The sequence below is a fragment of the Mycteria americana genome, chromosome 2 (genome assembly GCF_035582795.1).
Source record: "Mycteria americana isolate JAX WOST 10 ecotype Jacksonville Zoo and Gardens chromosome 2, USCA_MyAme_1.0, whole genome shotgun sequence".
Lineage (NCBI taxonomy): Eukaryota > Metazoa > Chordata > Aves > Ciconiiformes > Ciconiidae > Mycteria > Mycteria americana.
Genome location: NC_134366.1, coordinates 159644192 through 159658583, shown reverse-complemented (window position 1 = coordinate 159658583; position 14392 = coordinate 159644192).

Sequence of the window (14392 nt, the reverse complement as noted above, 5' to 3'; positions counted from 1 at the left end):
TTAGATTTGATCGGTAACATTACTGTAAAGCAGCAAGGAATACATTTTACCACTCAGGCTGGAATGTCTCTAGTGTGTTTGGCTATAGCGTTACACTGCGTCAGTGAGGGGAAGGAGCGGCCGTGAATACCTCTCGGTGCTCCATCTTCCCCACTGGCAGCAGGTTGGTTCTGTCTGCAAATCTTAAGTATTTACATCAGTGACTACTATGCATGCCCTGCTTTCCATATTACTCCTTTTTGGTGGGTGAAAAGGAAAACAGTTCATGAATCTAAGGAAATATTCCTGCAAGGAGAGTCAGTTGTTGAATGAATTCCTGCCCTGCATGTCTGACCACCTTGAAGACATACTGCTCCAGTTTCCCTCGAGAGAGCTCTGTTCTTGTTCCAGCTGGGGCGGAAGGGAGGAAGTCAGGCAGGTAATGTTATCTACATCTGTAGGTTAAATAGCGCTCTGCTTCTGGGAAGGGTATGAGAAGAGGACTCTCCATAATTCACAAGATGTTTTGTAAGGCAGGTTCTAACTTAGCTAGAAGTATTGGCTGAAGGTATCACTGGAGCTCACACTTCAGGATTTTAAACCAACTTGGTTAGCAAGCTAACTGGCAGCTGTCGTGTGCAACTTTGCTTCAGGGGCTTTGTTGGATGGTCAAGTATACGGTGTTAAGGATGTCGAGCTGTGCCCATCTTTTGTAGACGCTAGATTGCCTTTTCTGCTTTGGTCGTTCCAGCTAATGTGCTCCTATACCTGCACAAGTAAAGTCAGATTTCAAAGGGCTATTCACCACTCCTATGGTCATCCCCCTGCCACGTGTGTCTGTGTGGTGGTACGTAACAGGTTACTTTTTTGGGGGGGAGTGTGGTTCTGGTAAGTTTTTCTGTTTCCAGAGCTCTCAAGTGTCCACTACTTCTGGGACGTATTTCCTCAAGGGGTTATCTTGTTCCTGCTTGTACTTTTTGAAAGATTTTTCTTTTGTTATACCTGCAAGAATTGGCTATATACTGTGAACTTCTGCAAGATTAATATAAAGAAAAGCTAAAGGACCAGGAAATAGATTGTCCCAACACACAAGGAAGAAAGGACAATTCTCTCTGGATTTCTTGCTAACCTCTGAACGTCTGATAAAGCCACCGGAGAGACAAGAACAGGAGGCAGAAAAAGGGGAGGTTTTCCCTTGTTATTCTCACAGGAGCTGTTTTTACATTTGTTTTAGTTCAAAACAGTTTCATGCAGAGTCCAAAAAAATCCAAAAACTCAGCTAGGAGAAAATATTCATACTAGCCAAACGCTAATGTTAATGTTGTGTTATAAGCAGAATAAAGTGCCAGAAACTTTCTGGGAGAACACACCCTCCCATTTCATTTGGCCCCAGCTATTCCCCAGCAGCCAGGAAGGATACAAGAAGTAGTTTGGCTGTCACGAGCTAGGCCTCTACATGTTCTCCCTTCCCCAGCCCCCCTGCTTTTCTTGTTTGCCCAACTTTTGTTTTCAATAAAAACATTAAACATTATAACATAGCCTGAAACTAACACTAAATAATCGAGGACTGTGTGGTTGACCTTTAATCATGGATGTCTATAAATGTTGTTTGACATTGATCAAGAATACATGCGATGAGAAACCCAGATTTGCTCATGACACTAGCATCCTTCTAGAGCAGATGGGGGTTTAAAGCCAGTAGTGTTCCTCACGTAAGGACTCTTCTTTAAATTAAACTGTTCTGCTACTTTCTTGGAATGCTCCCTTCCCTGCCTTGCAGTGCCCAGGTAGTGCTGGCAATTATTTGTACAATTCAGTTATCTAGGTTTGGGGATGGTGGGAACTGGTTCAGGGTAAAACCCACCAAAAGAAACACGGTTCTTTATCCTCCAGCTGGATCAGTTCCTACATCCTGCACACTGGGCAGCCATACAGAAACTTGCGCCAGCATAACACAAGAAGCACTAGGCAGGAGAACAGAGAAGGGAAAGGGTGACGACTGCTTTTTCGGATGGCTGTGCCAACTTTGCATGTGTGTTAAATCAGTCTAAGAAAATTATTCACAATAATGCTGTTTGAATTCAGGAGTCCCCGCACCGGCTAAAACTGGTGGATTGGCATGTTTATCGTCAACTTGCACAGCAGTATTAATACTCTGCTTTTCCAAGGCAGAAGTTGAATGTTCTCCCTCAAATCGGGTATTTCTATGACAGGGCTCAAGTCCAGCCTCTGCCAGAGGATGTGTCTGCACTAGCTTTCTGTTAATTTTCTGAAAGTTAATATATCCAGCCCTCGCATTACTTGAGAGTAAGCCAGAATTAGAGTCAACGTGCGCTTCACAGGCAGCGTGCACCACGCATCGCAGTGGATTTTAGCTCTGAAACGAAGGAATTGGGATACCATAAACCGTTCCACCGCTGAGCATTTCTGCAGAAAAGTTCAGCTAAATTTGTTTTTGTACAAATTAAGTTGCTTCTCATATTCCTTGACTACGGGACTAATCTCCAAAACAAAAGAAATGCTGATGTGTAAGGAATAAGAAACCACAGTCAATGTTGTGAGAAAAAAGAGAAGGAGCTTAGCATTTGGATTCAAAAGCTAAATTTGATGCTTAACTTAGGAATGTTTCTCTGATTGGTCAAATAACTGATGAGAGACCCTGAAAATAAACTACATGTACCATTTTGTGTTTTGTAATTACGTGAATGCAAACTTGTAGCTAGTCTTGATGATGCTGAGGGAGGCAGCAATGAGCCAGAAAAGGCAGGAAAAGGTTTGTTATGGTGGCAGCTACTTAGCAACACACGCTGCAGGTTTTCCTTGACCATTTCTCAAGACTGAAATAAGTGCGGAAGACACCGGGTGCTTCCAGTGCTAAGCTTCATCTTCACATCTGTCAGAAGCAGTTCCAGTTCGTTAATTGTGGCAGGCTGCTCCCCGCAGTGTGAATTGGGGCTGGGATCTCTGTCGCCTTCGCCACCGAGCCTGTGGAATTACCGGGAGGCTCTGTTCAGAGCCGAGCAGGTAGCCCTAATACTAAAAAGGTTTAAAACCAAGCCCAAGGAGACCAGACCCGCCGTACGTGAGAGGAACGTATCGGGAATACTCGAACCATCCTTCACGTCAGCAGCAAAGACCCTGTCATTCCCCTGTCTCACTTGTGCTGTTCCCTCGGCGAGGGTGACGTGACCATCAGAGCGTTGCAGACTTCCGACGGGTTTTACCCATTACCAACGAGCTGCTTTTGATGAGGCACGACGGAGCAAGCAGCTCGGTCTCTGGTGCACGCAACGGCAGAGGAAGCTTTCGATGCCGCTCGTGCTCCCTGTCCTGATCGCCCAGAGCTGTTGCCTGGAGGGCGGACGCAGATCGCTCCCAGCACTTGCAGAGCCCGGGGAGGAGGAGGCTGAGCCTACCTCAGAGAGGAGCACTGGGTCGAGGTCTCTCTAGGTCTAGGTCTAGCTAGACAGGTACGCGTATAACCTTGCCTACAATTGTTTGCATTTATGCAGACTTTGTTCTTATGACTCAGTAACGCCGTTTCTGTTATGAAAAGGCCCTTCTGGTTCAGCGTGATGTGCGGATCATTCATGCCCCAAGGGAAATACAGCAGGTACCAAATCCAGCCAGATGTGCTGGGCATACGTCTCGTGGAGCCTAAGGCTGGACTAAAAGCGAGAGGACTGTGGGCTTTCATCGCGAAGGAGGTGGAGGCATAAGGTCTGCCAGCTGTGGAGGCGGATTCAGCAGGAGGAGAGCCAGGGCCCGCAGTTCGGCTGCTTCTGTAACTGTGACACCTACCTGAACGCTATTCCAGGAGCCAGCACAAGGACGTGACCAAGTCACACACGTCATTTCTGAGTGCTCGGGGAAAAACCTTGGCCTGAGTGTTCTTCTGCCCAAAGGGAAAACGGATGCTCTTATGCTGCAGCCCCAGGTCTGGTACTCAGCTGTGAGCTGCCAAGAGCTCCCTGACAGCCTTGGATCCAGGGCTTGCCTCCTCCACAGGAGCCGACGTTTTCCTCAGGGACGCGCTAGCAAGGACATGTGCGTAAACGCTCCTCTGTGAGCGGCACTTGGCCAGTCACCCGGCCTTCGAAGTGCCCGCTCTCCTTCCTCTCCAGCAGAGGAATTTCCCAGCCTTTCCTACGAGAAGGCCCGATCGTGGCTAACCAGGGGGAAGCCCACGTGGGAGAACCCCGTGAAGATGACCGAGGTGCGTGCCCTGCCGTTTCGCTCCTACGTCTCGGCACCTCAAGCACGTCGCAGCTGCCGAGGAAAGCCAGTGCTCTGCTCCCCGCCGCAGCACGACCTGCCGGGGCAGAGGTGAGGAGGGAGGTGGAGAGAGCATCTCTCGCCAGCAGCCTCACAGCTGGGACAGAGTCCTTGCCCCCAGGTCACTGATGCACGGTCGGGTCTTCATCACTTGGGTAAGACTCGGACTAGGGCGGCAGGACAAGGCCCACGGCAAGGGATAAAAAAGACGTCTTTATGCTTTACAGCAGGAACGTGAAAACAATGCAACTTTTAAGCAGAAATCAAGCTGGTTTCACCTGGATGTTACACAGATGTGAGTAATGAATGCTCGTCCGTGACTCTTTTCCACCTACTCCAGTGGAGAGGTACCAACTTAGCACCAGGTTTTAAATCCAAAGAGGGAACTTAAAATGTTACAGTAAATTTGGGACTGGCATTTAAAGCAAAAAATAATGTTTTAAGGTCATTGGACTAGCCTGCTACAAAAACTGTGTGTTATTTGAAAACTGCAGCTCCTAATTAATGCTGTCCAAAATAATTCTGTTCCAAACACAGCATAGAGAAATCCAGTTTAACCAAAAGGTTCAGGTAGCAGTGAGGCGCTACGTTTATGAAGTTTGATTGCAGAACTAATTGGCCTATAATTTGACAAATCATCACTACAATACATATTCTGCACGTGTTAAAACACATGCTCCTATAACGACCTTCTAGATCCCTTCTAGATCTAGTTAAATGTAGTAGAAGTAGCTAGCATTTAAAATAATCCCTTACGAACTGTAATTTCTCCATATTGTTTTCCTCCAATCAGCTAAATTAGATCTTCTTTTTCAGGTTCAGGGTTTAGAAGCACAATAAAGTCTGGTAGGAGTTCTTGATGAAAGCCATGTAACGGTAGGCAAAAGGCCAAAAAAAGAAGATTTAAAGGAGTTAATTTCCTGCTGACTGAAGGATGTGTATGAGGTCACATGTATTTATCTTCCGTTATGACTCCATATTTCCTTCTGGAGGGGAAGGAAACTTGTCTTCATGGCATTTCTGCACTGATACTTTAATTTTAGAGGACCTCACTGCAAAAGAAGGACCAAGAATCCAAGCAGTTCAGGGAAGGATCTTAAATTCTTGAAATATTTACAGTAATATGAGGTGGAAATGGTCCACAGAAAAATGTCATCAGCTATCTGCTACCAACCTAAATATCTGTCTGAACCACCACTGAGGACTGAGCTAACCTACTCCCTCCGTGCCTGGATTGGTCTCACAGAGCCAGAAATCTTTCTCGGAAAAGGTCTTTCTCAGAAATCACATTCCTGAACATTCTTTTCATGAGTCTGCAACTGTAGTCACTTGGCTCTCAGTTATTTTTCTCCAGCATTGGCAATTTGTTGTTTCTCTCAAATGTTCATCTGGCTCTGTTTTGCTTAATCGCGATGTCTCCCAAAGGTCTGCACTAATGAGTTTCTGCATTCATACCATATGCTTTCTTTGCCATGGAGAAGTTTAGTTGTATAGAAAACAGATTTTGAGAGTCTTTCTATTCCCTTCCTCTTCTATCCTCAAATCTGAAAGGTCTTGAGGCAGAAGAGGCTTCTTGGGTCCCTTCACCCTGCTAGTGAGAATCAGACCACATCTTAACAATGCTCCCGTGTAATTTAGATATGTGGCAAAACTTTGGAAGTAATTGTCCAGTTCCTTCTTGATTTGGATTTAGGTTAACTAGCTTTTTGGAGCCTTCATTTGAAATCCCAGAGGCCAAGGTCATCCACACGCTCAAAAAGTGGTGGCAACTCTGGGCAACGAGACACCAGCTTCCTATTGCAAGAGCTGTGCTTCTCAGGGTGGCATTTACAGCCAGGGGGGACAGGGAAGAACTGCTCCAGAGCAAGGGGAGGTTTCAGAAGGTTTTGGGAGGCTCGAGGTAGCTAGAAGATCAGCACCGGAGCACAAACCTCCCAGGAAAGGCCAAGCCAGCTGCCCTGGAGGTAATCACAGCTAGCAAAGGGAATCACCCAAACTACTCAACTGATAAAAACAACCCATAAAAGCTAAATATCCCAGACAGAGAATATAAAATCTCATTTAAAATTATCCAGTTAGGAAATGGCCCAGCAGGGCTGTTCTTTACAAGAAAGTCCTTGGAGGACTATTATTCCCACCCTTTCTGGCAATTGCTCTCTCTCCACTCCCATAAATTCCCATCCCAGGGCACTTCTGGCACAAATCTGCTATCAACAGCAACACTTAGTTTAGCGAAGCATCACAAATCCAGCTCCAGTAGCATAAAAGAGTTCCCTCCTGCATTTTCCCCATACGAATCACTTCGTTTTTAGTTTTCTCTTGTAGATGCAATGGAAGCAGTGTCCAAATGACATTCCAGTTTTTCAGATTGTCCATCAAGTTGGAAGTGTACCTGAGTGTTGTTTGCTAATCTAGTTCCATGCACGGCCTGTTCCCTGGTACAAAACGCTATCGGTTGGCTGGAACATAGGGACACATGGAAGAACCTGGTGCTCTTGGTCCTAAGAGAAGCAGTAGGAAGGAAGATGGCTCACTCCAATACAGCTGTGTCAGGAAACCTCCTGGGCAGGGAGCCATTCATGAACTGCCCATGTGTGAAGTACGGGAAGATGTTGACTGTCCTGAGGGATGGAGACAAGGACAGTGGCGTTGATGTACACTGGGGCTGGGGGGAACTGGGCAGAGGAGTTCGTATTGGTGAGCATTGGGAACACGTAGCAGAACAGAGTTGTTCAGAAGAATTTTGGGGAGCAACAACAGTTTTCCTATAGTCAAGGAGCATCTTAGGCTTTTTTTTTTATGGCACCAGATTAACAACAGTATCACTCCCTGATAGCCTTCAGAAAGAGACTATTTTCTTTTTCTGGAGGCTGTCATTTCTCAACCTGTTTGTTACAGGAGGCTCAGGCAGGTCTGATGCACTTTGTCACTGTCCCAGAGCAGCATCCGGAACAGCCAAGCTCCTTAGCAGTGGTGCCAATTACAGCCCATCACAGGGCTGTGCTGGACCTACCTCTGCATCCCTTCGTGGCGCTGAGATGGATATCTCAGACCCTCTTGGTGGGAGAGTTCCATCTAAGTAAGAGACTCACCACAGCTGAAGTTCACTGGTGATGTCCTGCCCTCTCTGCTTTGCAAGTCTACTGGCAAGTAAGAAGAGCGTTAACACCAGTGGATGGCATTTTACTCTGAGCCATTAACTCACTTTCAGGCAATGGTGTCCAACCTAGGCATTGCCAGAAGAGCAGAAGACAAAACTGTGCTTATGTCTCCAAGACACCAGTTCCAGTTTGTCTGCTGAAGTTACTGCTGCTACATTATTTTACACCTTTTGAGATTTTTGCCCAGGTGTTTGTCATATGTATTTTTTCAGTTACTATGGATTTTCTAAGTGTCTAGTTTTGTTTTCTTTTGTCTGGTTTTACAGACAATTCCCAGCGTTCAGGCTGCTTTCATGTAAACACTGGGCTTACCTGTAGGATGTCCCCTGATAAACTTGACTATCAGTTATACAAGCTCACATTTTTCACAAGCTGGCCAGACTTCTTGAAGCAGACTAAAGTATGTTGCATTAATGTATGGGAAGAGACTTTATCTACTTTTATATCCATTTTCAATAAAACACAATTTTCTCTGAAAGATCTGCCTACAACCTTTGTCTCTCAACTTGAAATATATTTCTGAAAGTAATAACATTTTCCATTACACCAGCAAAGTAGATATTAAATTTTATTTCTCTAAGTATCCGAACTTCCCATCCCTCGAGGGATGTCTTCTGTGGATCTTTGCAAACTTGATAAATGAAGTACAATGAATCCAACTGATGTCCCACCTTCAGAGCAGGGTTATTATAAAACAGAGGAAAAAGAATGTTCCTACAGTAAATGGAATCAGAAGAAAAATCTCCTTGTGTTCTTACCATACTTGGAAATTTCTGGCAAAAATTATGACAAGGTATTTTACTCCTGTATGTGCACATAACTCTAAGGGCAGCTTGCCGTATACTTCACTCATTTAGAGAAAACATCCCTGTGATGGATGACACAACTATGTAAAAAACAACAGAGCCTGGTGATAAATTAATTGTGCAGCTTTGACCTATTGTCTTTCTAATACTCCATCTCCTTGGGACTTTCTCATTTCAGGTGTCCTAGCCTCCTCAGCTGTGGCTCTGACTTTCTCTATTTCTTTTTCTTTTCCTTTTTCTTTTTCTTTATTAAACTCAAACTACAGGACAAATATTTCATTCTCTTTATCCAGGTATGGAGATCCCACCTGCTCTGGGCCAAAGGCAGGTGAAAGTCTATCCAATGCTAGTGGAAACTTTGCTACATGGACCAAAAAAAATCACTCTGGGAAAGTGTGTCATCTTGTCACATAAAGCAAAAATTGGCTGAAATGCCAGTGCTGTTGAAATGAGTGGAAATTTCCCGATGGATTTCGGTGAAGTTGGAGCTTCGGTCCTGAAGTTTGGGACCATGGAGCTGGGCTGTCTGGGGGGACACCCCACAGTCTTGGCCAGAAACACTGGTGATCACGTCCCACGGGAGCTGGTGCCATGTCACTGCTCGCTCTCATTCACCACCAGCGCTGTACCAAACAGAAATGGTGTTGTGGAAAGGTGGTCTTCATCACCTCATGGGAAGATGTGACCCTCTTGCAACCAAGCGCTGTGGTCACCCGAGGACTGTGCTGGGCTGCCGTCGGCCATTCCTTCACTATCGCCTTATTACTTATGCTGAGAGAACACAAATAACATTCAAACATCATCATTGTGAGGCCATTGGCCAATTCGGTCCGTTAATGTACGTGCTGCCCTTTTGCTTTAGCTGGCAGGGGAGGAGGGAGTCCGAGCAGAGACCTCCTCATCTGACGCACTACCCGTGCCGTGACCACTACTGGAGGCAGGAGCACAGAGAAGTACCTCCTTCCCCCGAAATATAAACCTACCAAACACTACAAATGACTGGTGCGATTAAAACTGCAGTCCGGAGAAGGAAGATAGCCCCTTAATTTTTTGCAGGTTGAACAAGATAGATGGAAGCGATGGTGTCTTTCCAGGTTCAAGAGAGACATGGTCAAACTGCCTGTCTTGGCACAAGCTGCTCGCTGGCCGAAGGGAGTCAGGCAGGGTATTGGCCGCTGGGTGAATATCGCAGTTCAATACTGATCACTAGTCTGTTATTTTCTTTTCCCGTTTTGTTGTCTTATTGTAGCTGTTGTCTGCTAGTTGTTTTCGTGCCCAGTGAAAATATTCATGGCCTCTCAAGGTGTTTGGTGCGGTGAAGGCAGGCGAGGAGGGCACGTGCCGTAACAGAAGCTGTCCTTGAATCCTGCAATTTGGATTTCTTCTAATCAGGCTGCCCTGCTCAACAGGTACCTTGAAAAAACTCTTGTAGGAAATGGATGTGGCTGCTGCCAAAGAGCAAGTATTCAGATGCAATGTTCAATCCCTCCTTAAAATAACCTTAGACAAAATTGCATCTTCCTTGGACAGCACTTCCATCCAGATATGGCAGCAACCTATGGTGGGGCTCTCTGATGCCTTCTGAGTGTATCTCATTCTCCCCCCACTTTGTCAGAAGCAAAAAGAAAATGCTCTTGATGTTGAATAAGCTGCCCTGATATAGACACCTGACCTGTCTAGTGGGCAGTCTGGTGACCAGACACATTCCTGGAAGAAGACTCCCAGATATCTGGGATATCTTGTCCTGGCCAAACCTGCAGGCACCCAGCCCTGGCTGTTGTTGAAAGCAGGATATGAGACCACATAGACCCTGGGTTTCGTCTCCTGGTCCTGAAAACCCAGTACCTTCTTGAAACCCATCCTGCCCACCTCTTCCTGCCAAGCTCCAACCTGCACAACAGATCCGGCTTCCCAGCACCAAGCCAGGGCTGGCACAGCATTCATGTCTGATGGAAACGGCAGTTTCATTATTCCTAAAATGATTTGCTGAACTTGAAATAGGAGTGCTTGGCACAGAAAGATGCATAGCAGATACCACAGGCCAAGCCAAGGAGTTTGGGGATACCTCATACCTACTAAGAGGTACAGAAAAAAAGCCACCCGTTTCTCTCTAAAATGTCCCTCTGTGTGCAGGTAACAAGGATATGCAGCTTGAATTGTGATAGTAGTTGGAAATGTTTTAAAATCCATTTGCAGGTCACATCTAGCAGGCAGGCAGGCTGTCATCGGCTCTGATTTTGCCATTTCATTTCCACTCGCTCTCATTCATGTGGAAAGATCCTGGAGCGCCCCGGGCTGTGATCTGCTCAGTTCTATTTTTGGCTGTCTCCTTTCTGAAGGAAGGTGATTTCTCACATGTGGTTGTTTTCCAATTATCACTTGTTGAGACATACCCCCCGGTTATATTACAAAGAGAATCAGGTGGCAAGTACATATTTACAAGTCTTTATTCTAAGGCACAGGAATACCTTATTGATCTGAGCTTTGAACTGAAACTGGGGGGACTCTTGGGAATCAGGTTTCTTCTGGCTGAGTTGACCCAGCCTCTTACTCTTCCATGGGAGATACACAAAATTAAGTATCATCTAATTTACTTGTGTGTGTGTGTGAATCGAGTGAGGGTGGTCCATTGTACAAGATTTAAAATAGCCAAGTGTCTCCTACAATACGCTGTAAAGTTCCCATTGGATTTGATATTAAGCAGGCTTTTTTCCAGTTGCTCTTCACCCACTGCACACCATGCTGTGACCCAGCTGCTTCCTTCGTTTCAAAAGCTTAATCTTTTTGGTGTATAATATTAGTTTGTAAAGCACTTTATCAGGAAAGCATGGATTTGTGAAGGGATGAGTGGGTGAGCTAGCAGTGCCGTGGCCTTTCTGTTTGCTCTATCCCACTCACAAGATGCACGGGATTACCTTTGAGCTCTCTCAGCAGCATAAGCTTGAAAACTGGAAAAAGCGTGACGATAAATGAAATATTTCCATTAGCAGGGAGCAGATGGACCCGTTCTGCATCAAAAATTAGCTAAAATATTGACAGCATTACAATAACACATCAAATACAGGAAAACAAAAGCCTTGGGGCTGCTGCGCCGGCTTCCGGCAAACCGTGCCATGGGCCAGTCAAAGCCACCTTCCCTCCCATCAGAGTCCCAGGGCAGGTCCCAGGAGTCCCCAGCGCATCCCAGCCACAGCAACAGGACGAGCAGGGGCTTGCCTGGAGCAGCCTTGTCATCAGTGGAGGCTCCTTTCCTGCACGTGTGAACGTGCAGGACCAGCTCGGTGGAACCTCCAGCCACTGCTTTTCCTCCATTCTGTGAGCTCCAGAAGTGGCAAAAGTCCCGGCGAGAGCTACTGAGAAGAGAGGATCTGTTTTGTTGACGCTGTGGATGTTTCATGGCTCATAACCTTTGATTTTTTTTGGCAGCCACCTTTTCGTTTGCACCAGTGTGGCCAGCAGCTGTCTTTTCTCCTTGAAACTTGAATGAATTTGACATATTTCTGCAGTTTCTGTTACTTTGGTGAGCAATTTATCCCAGGGTCTTTACACCAGCTGTTTTCCTTTTCCAGCTGTTTGCACACATCTGATGGAATGATTTCATTAGAGCAGCTTCAAGCTCATTACAGTCAATGCCCCAGTTTCTTTTGCAAGTCATTGAGATGCAGTTCATTTTCTTGCTTGTAGCTTTGAAGATTGAAACTGAGCTGCATCAACATTCTGGTAATTTCTGGTTGCTTCTTACCCATCTTTTCATTTATAGACATCCTACTTTTTCTAGGCAAACCATCCACCATCATCCCCCTTCTTTCTATGCATTGTTTGAAAAATAGAAATTTTCAGAAATTCTCAGAAAATAACATCTGAAAACCAACTCGTAGAGCTTTTCATCTACAAACGCATGTATTCAGCCTATGGTGAGTTGTTCTGGCTCTGGTTCAGATAAACAAGAGTACCAGATGGAAGTATGATACTTGTAGGGCCAGGGAAACGGAAGGAGAAAACCAGCATCTTTCTGAGGGTGCCCGAAGGATGCACGCAGTAAGTGTAGGAGCTCCTTGTTTAAGATATGAGGTCCCCAGGCCTGGACTGTGCAGCCTGACTTTGTACCTGGGCATCCGGTATTGGAGATTTCTGTGAGCAACATCTACCAGAAAGAGTGCTGAGGAAGAACTAAAAGGTATGATCATGCTGCAAAAAGCATGGGCAACGAGTGGGAAAGTTCAATAATAGCACCAGATAGCCGGAATGGAAAATGCCCTAAAAATGTATGACTACTCTCTACAGAGGCTTGCAGCTGAAATTTCAGTACAGTAAGGGGACTATTTCCTTATCAAACGTGACAGAAGGCAGGGCGGACTCTATGCTCCATACAAATAGGAACTATGACCATTATTTAAAGCCGCCTACTGAATAGTCTGACACCTGGAAATCCAGCTACCAGTAAGAACAGTTATTTTGTCCATGCCTAAATCGTATTTCTGAACCTTTTCTACCTGTCAGTAGATAAGTTAGAAATAATTACGTGATTCAATAGCATGTTTCTTGGAAAATAAGTAGTATGAGAAAACAGGTCTTTTTCCCCTGTTCAGCTTTGTTTTCCATGCTCCCTTCTGTGCCGCTCTCACTCTCCATGTATTATATGAGGGATTCGTACTAATCTGAAGGAAGAATCAAGTGGCCTGGAAATACCTCATTCTAAATTACATGTGCACTTGGGCTTCTGACCCATGGAGCAGTCTGACAGAATAAGCTGGTGTGGTGGATTTTATTGAAATGGGTTTTACTGAAAAGAATAAGCAAGGGAGTTTACTCTTAAGGCAGCAAGGGTTAATCTGCTACAATTTTGCTAAGTTAATAAAAAATGGAACAATCCCGTGATTGCATCAGGGTTCCTATTAAGACTAAATCAATAAACCAATGGGTTCAAATCACAGAATCGCTAAATTAATGCAGTGAGTAATCAAACTGGAGTCCAAGGTCGGCAATGGAAGGAATTACTTTGTGTTAGCCCTGTTTCAAGTTCTCGTGAGAGCAAGGGACAGAATTTAAGGAAAAGCCAGCTTCCTTTCCGTCTCAGGCTGCAGGCTGTAGTCTAACCAGCGCATGAAATTATTTACCCAGTGAAGAATCATTTTGGTTTTAGGCCCATGCCAAGGAGACGTTGTAATCCCATCCTGTTTCATTTTGAGGAAATGTAATTTAGAGAGTTCTCAGCGGTTCCTCTTTAACACAGCCTCTGCGTGCTCAGCTGCTGCCAGCGGTTACGGGTTAACTGTTCTCTCCGAATACCACAAAAGCTAGAAACTTCCCAGGGAAGAATAAAGACTCCTTCCATGAGGTGCAAAAGAAGTGATACAATGAGGAGCCCGCTGCCCCCAGACCAACTGCTCCTTCCCCTCCCCAAGCACTTGTTCTCATCAGCAAACTGCCAGGCAGTGCTCTTGGGGAGAGGCTATTCCACAAGACACTTTTTAATATATCCACAACTCTGAGTTTGTTATTGCAGTATGAAATGTCCATCAAATTGTTTGTGGCACACAGAAAGCCCCTTGTGTGGATGTCACGGTGCGTCCTCCCTCCAGACCTTCTGGACTAAGTGCCCCTACACAGACGGCCCTCCCTTCCCTCCCTGCCCACTAATCAGCCAACTAAGCGGCAAGACTTCAGAACTGTTTGGAATCATTATTTTATGTTATTGCTTGTTTTATTAAAGTCCCTTTAAAATTCAAGCTGTCTTATTTCTCAGAAGAGAGACCTCAGCCTCCTTGCTGTGGCTTTCTTGCTGCCCTGCCTTTATCCAGGCAATTTCAGGGGAACATACTCTGTAAAGCTAAATGCTATGCTATTTTCCAAACATTTCATGAATTTTCTTCTCATGATAGAGCAGTGCAAGGAAAACAGTGAGCTTTCACCTGTGGAGATTTAGTTCAGGCTTCACGGGTGAAGTTTCAAGAGACATATTTTCAAAGGTGCTTGAAGATCCTGCCAGACAACACGTAGGATTTTCAGTACTGTCTTTACAGCTGATTTGTAAGCTTTTGAGTTTCTAACTCTCACTCAGATCAGTGCCTTTAGAAATCAGGTGTAATGCCTAATGAGTGGGTGCTTTGAGCCAGTGAAAAGTTGTCCTATTCATTTCCCTATGCTTAAACCCCCGCCCTGGTACTCAGC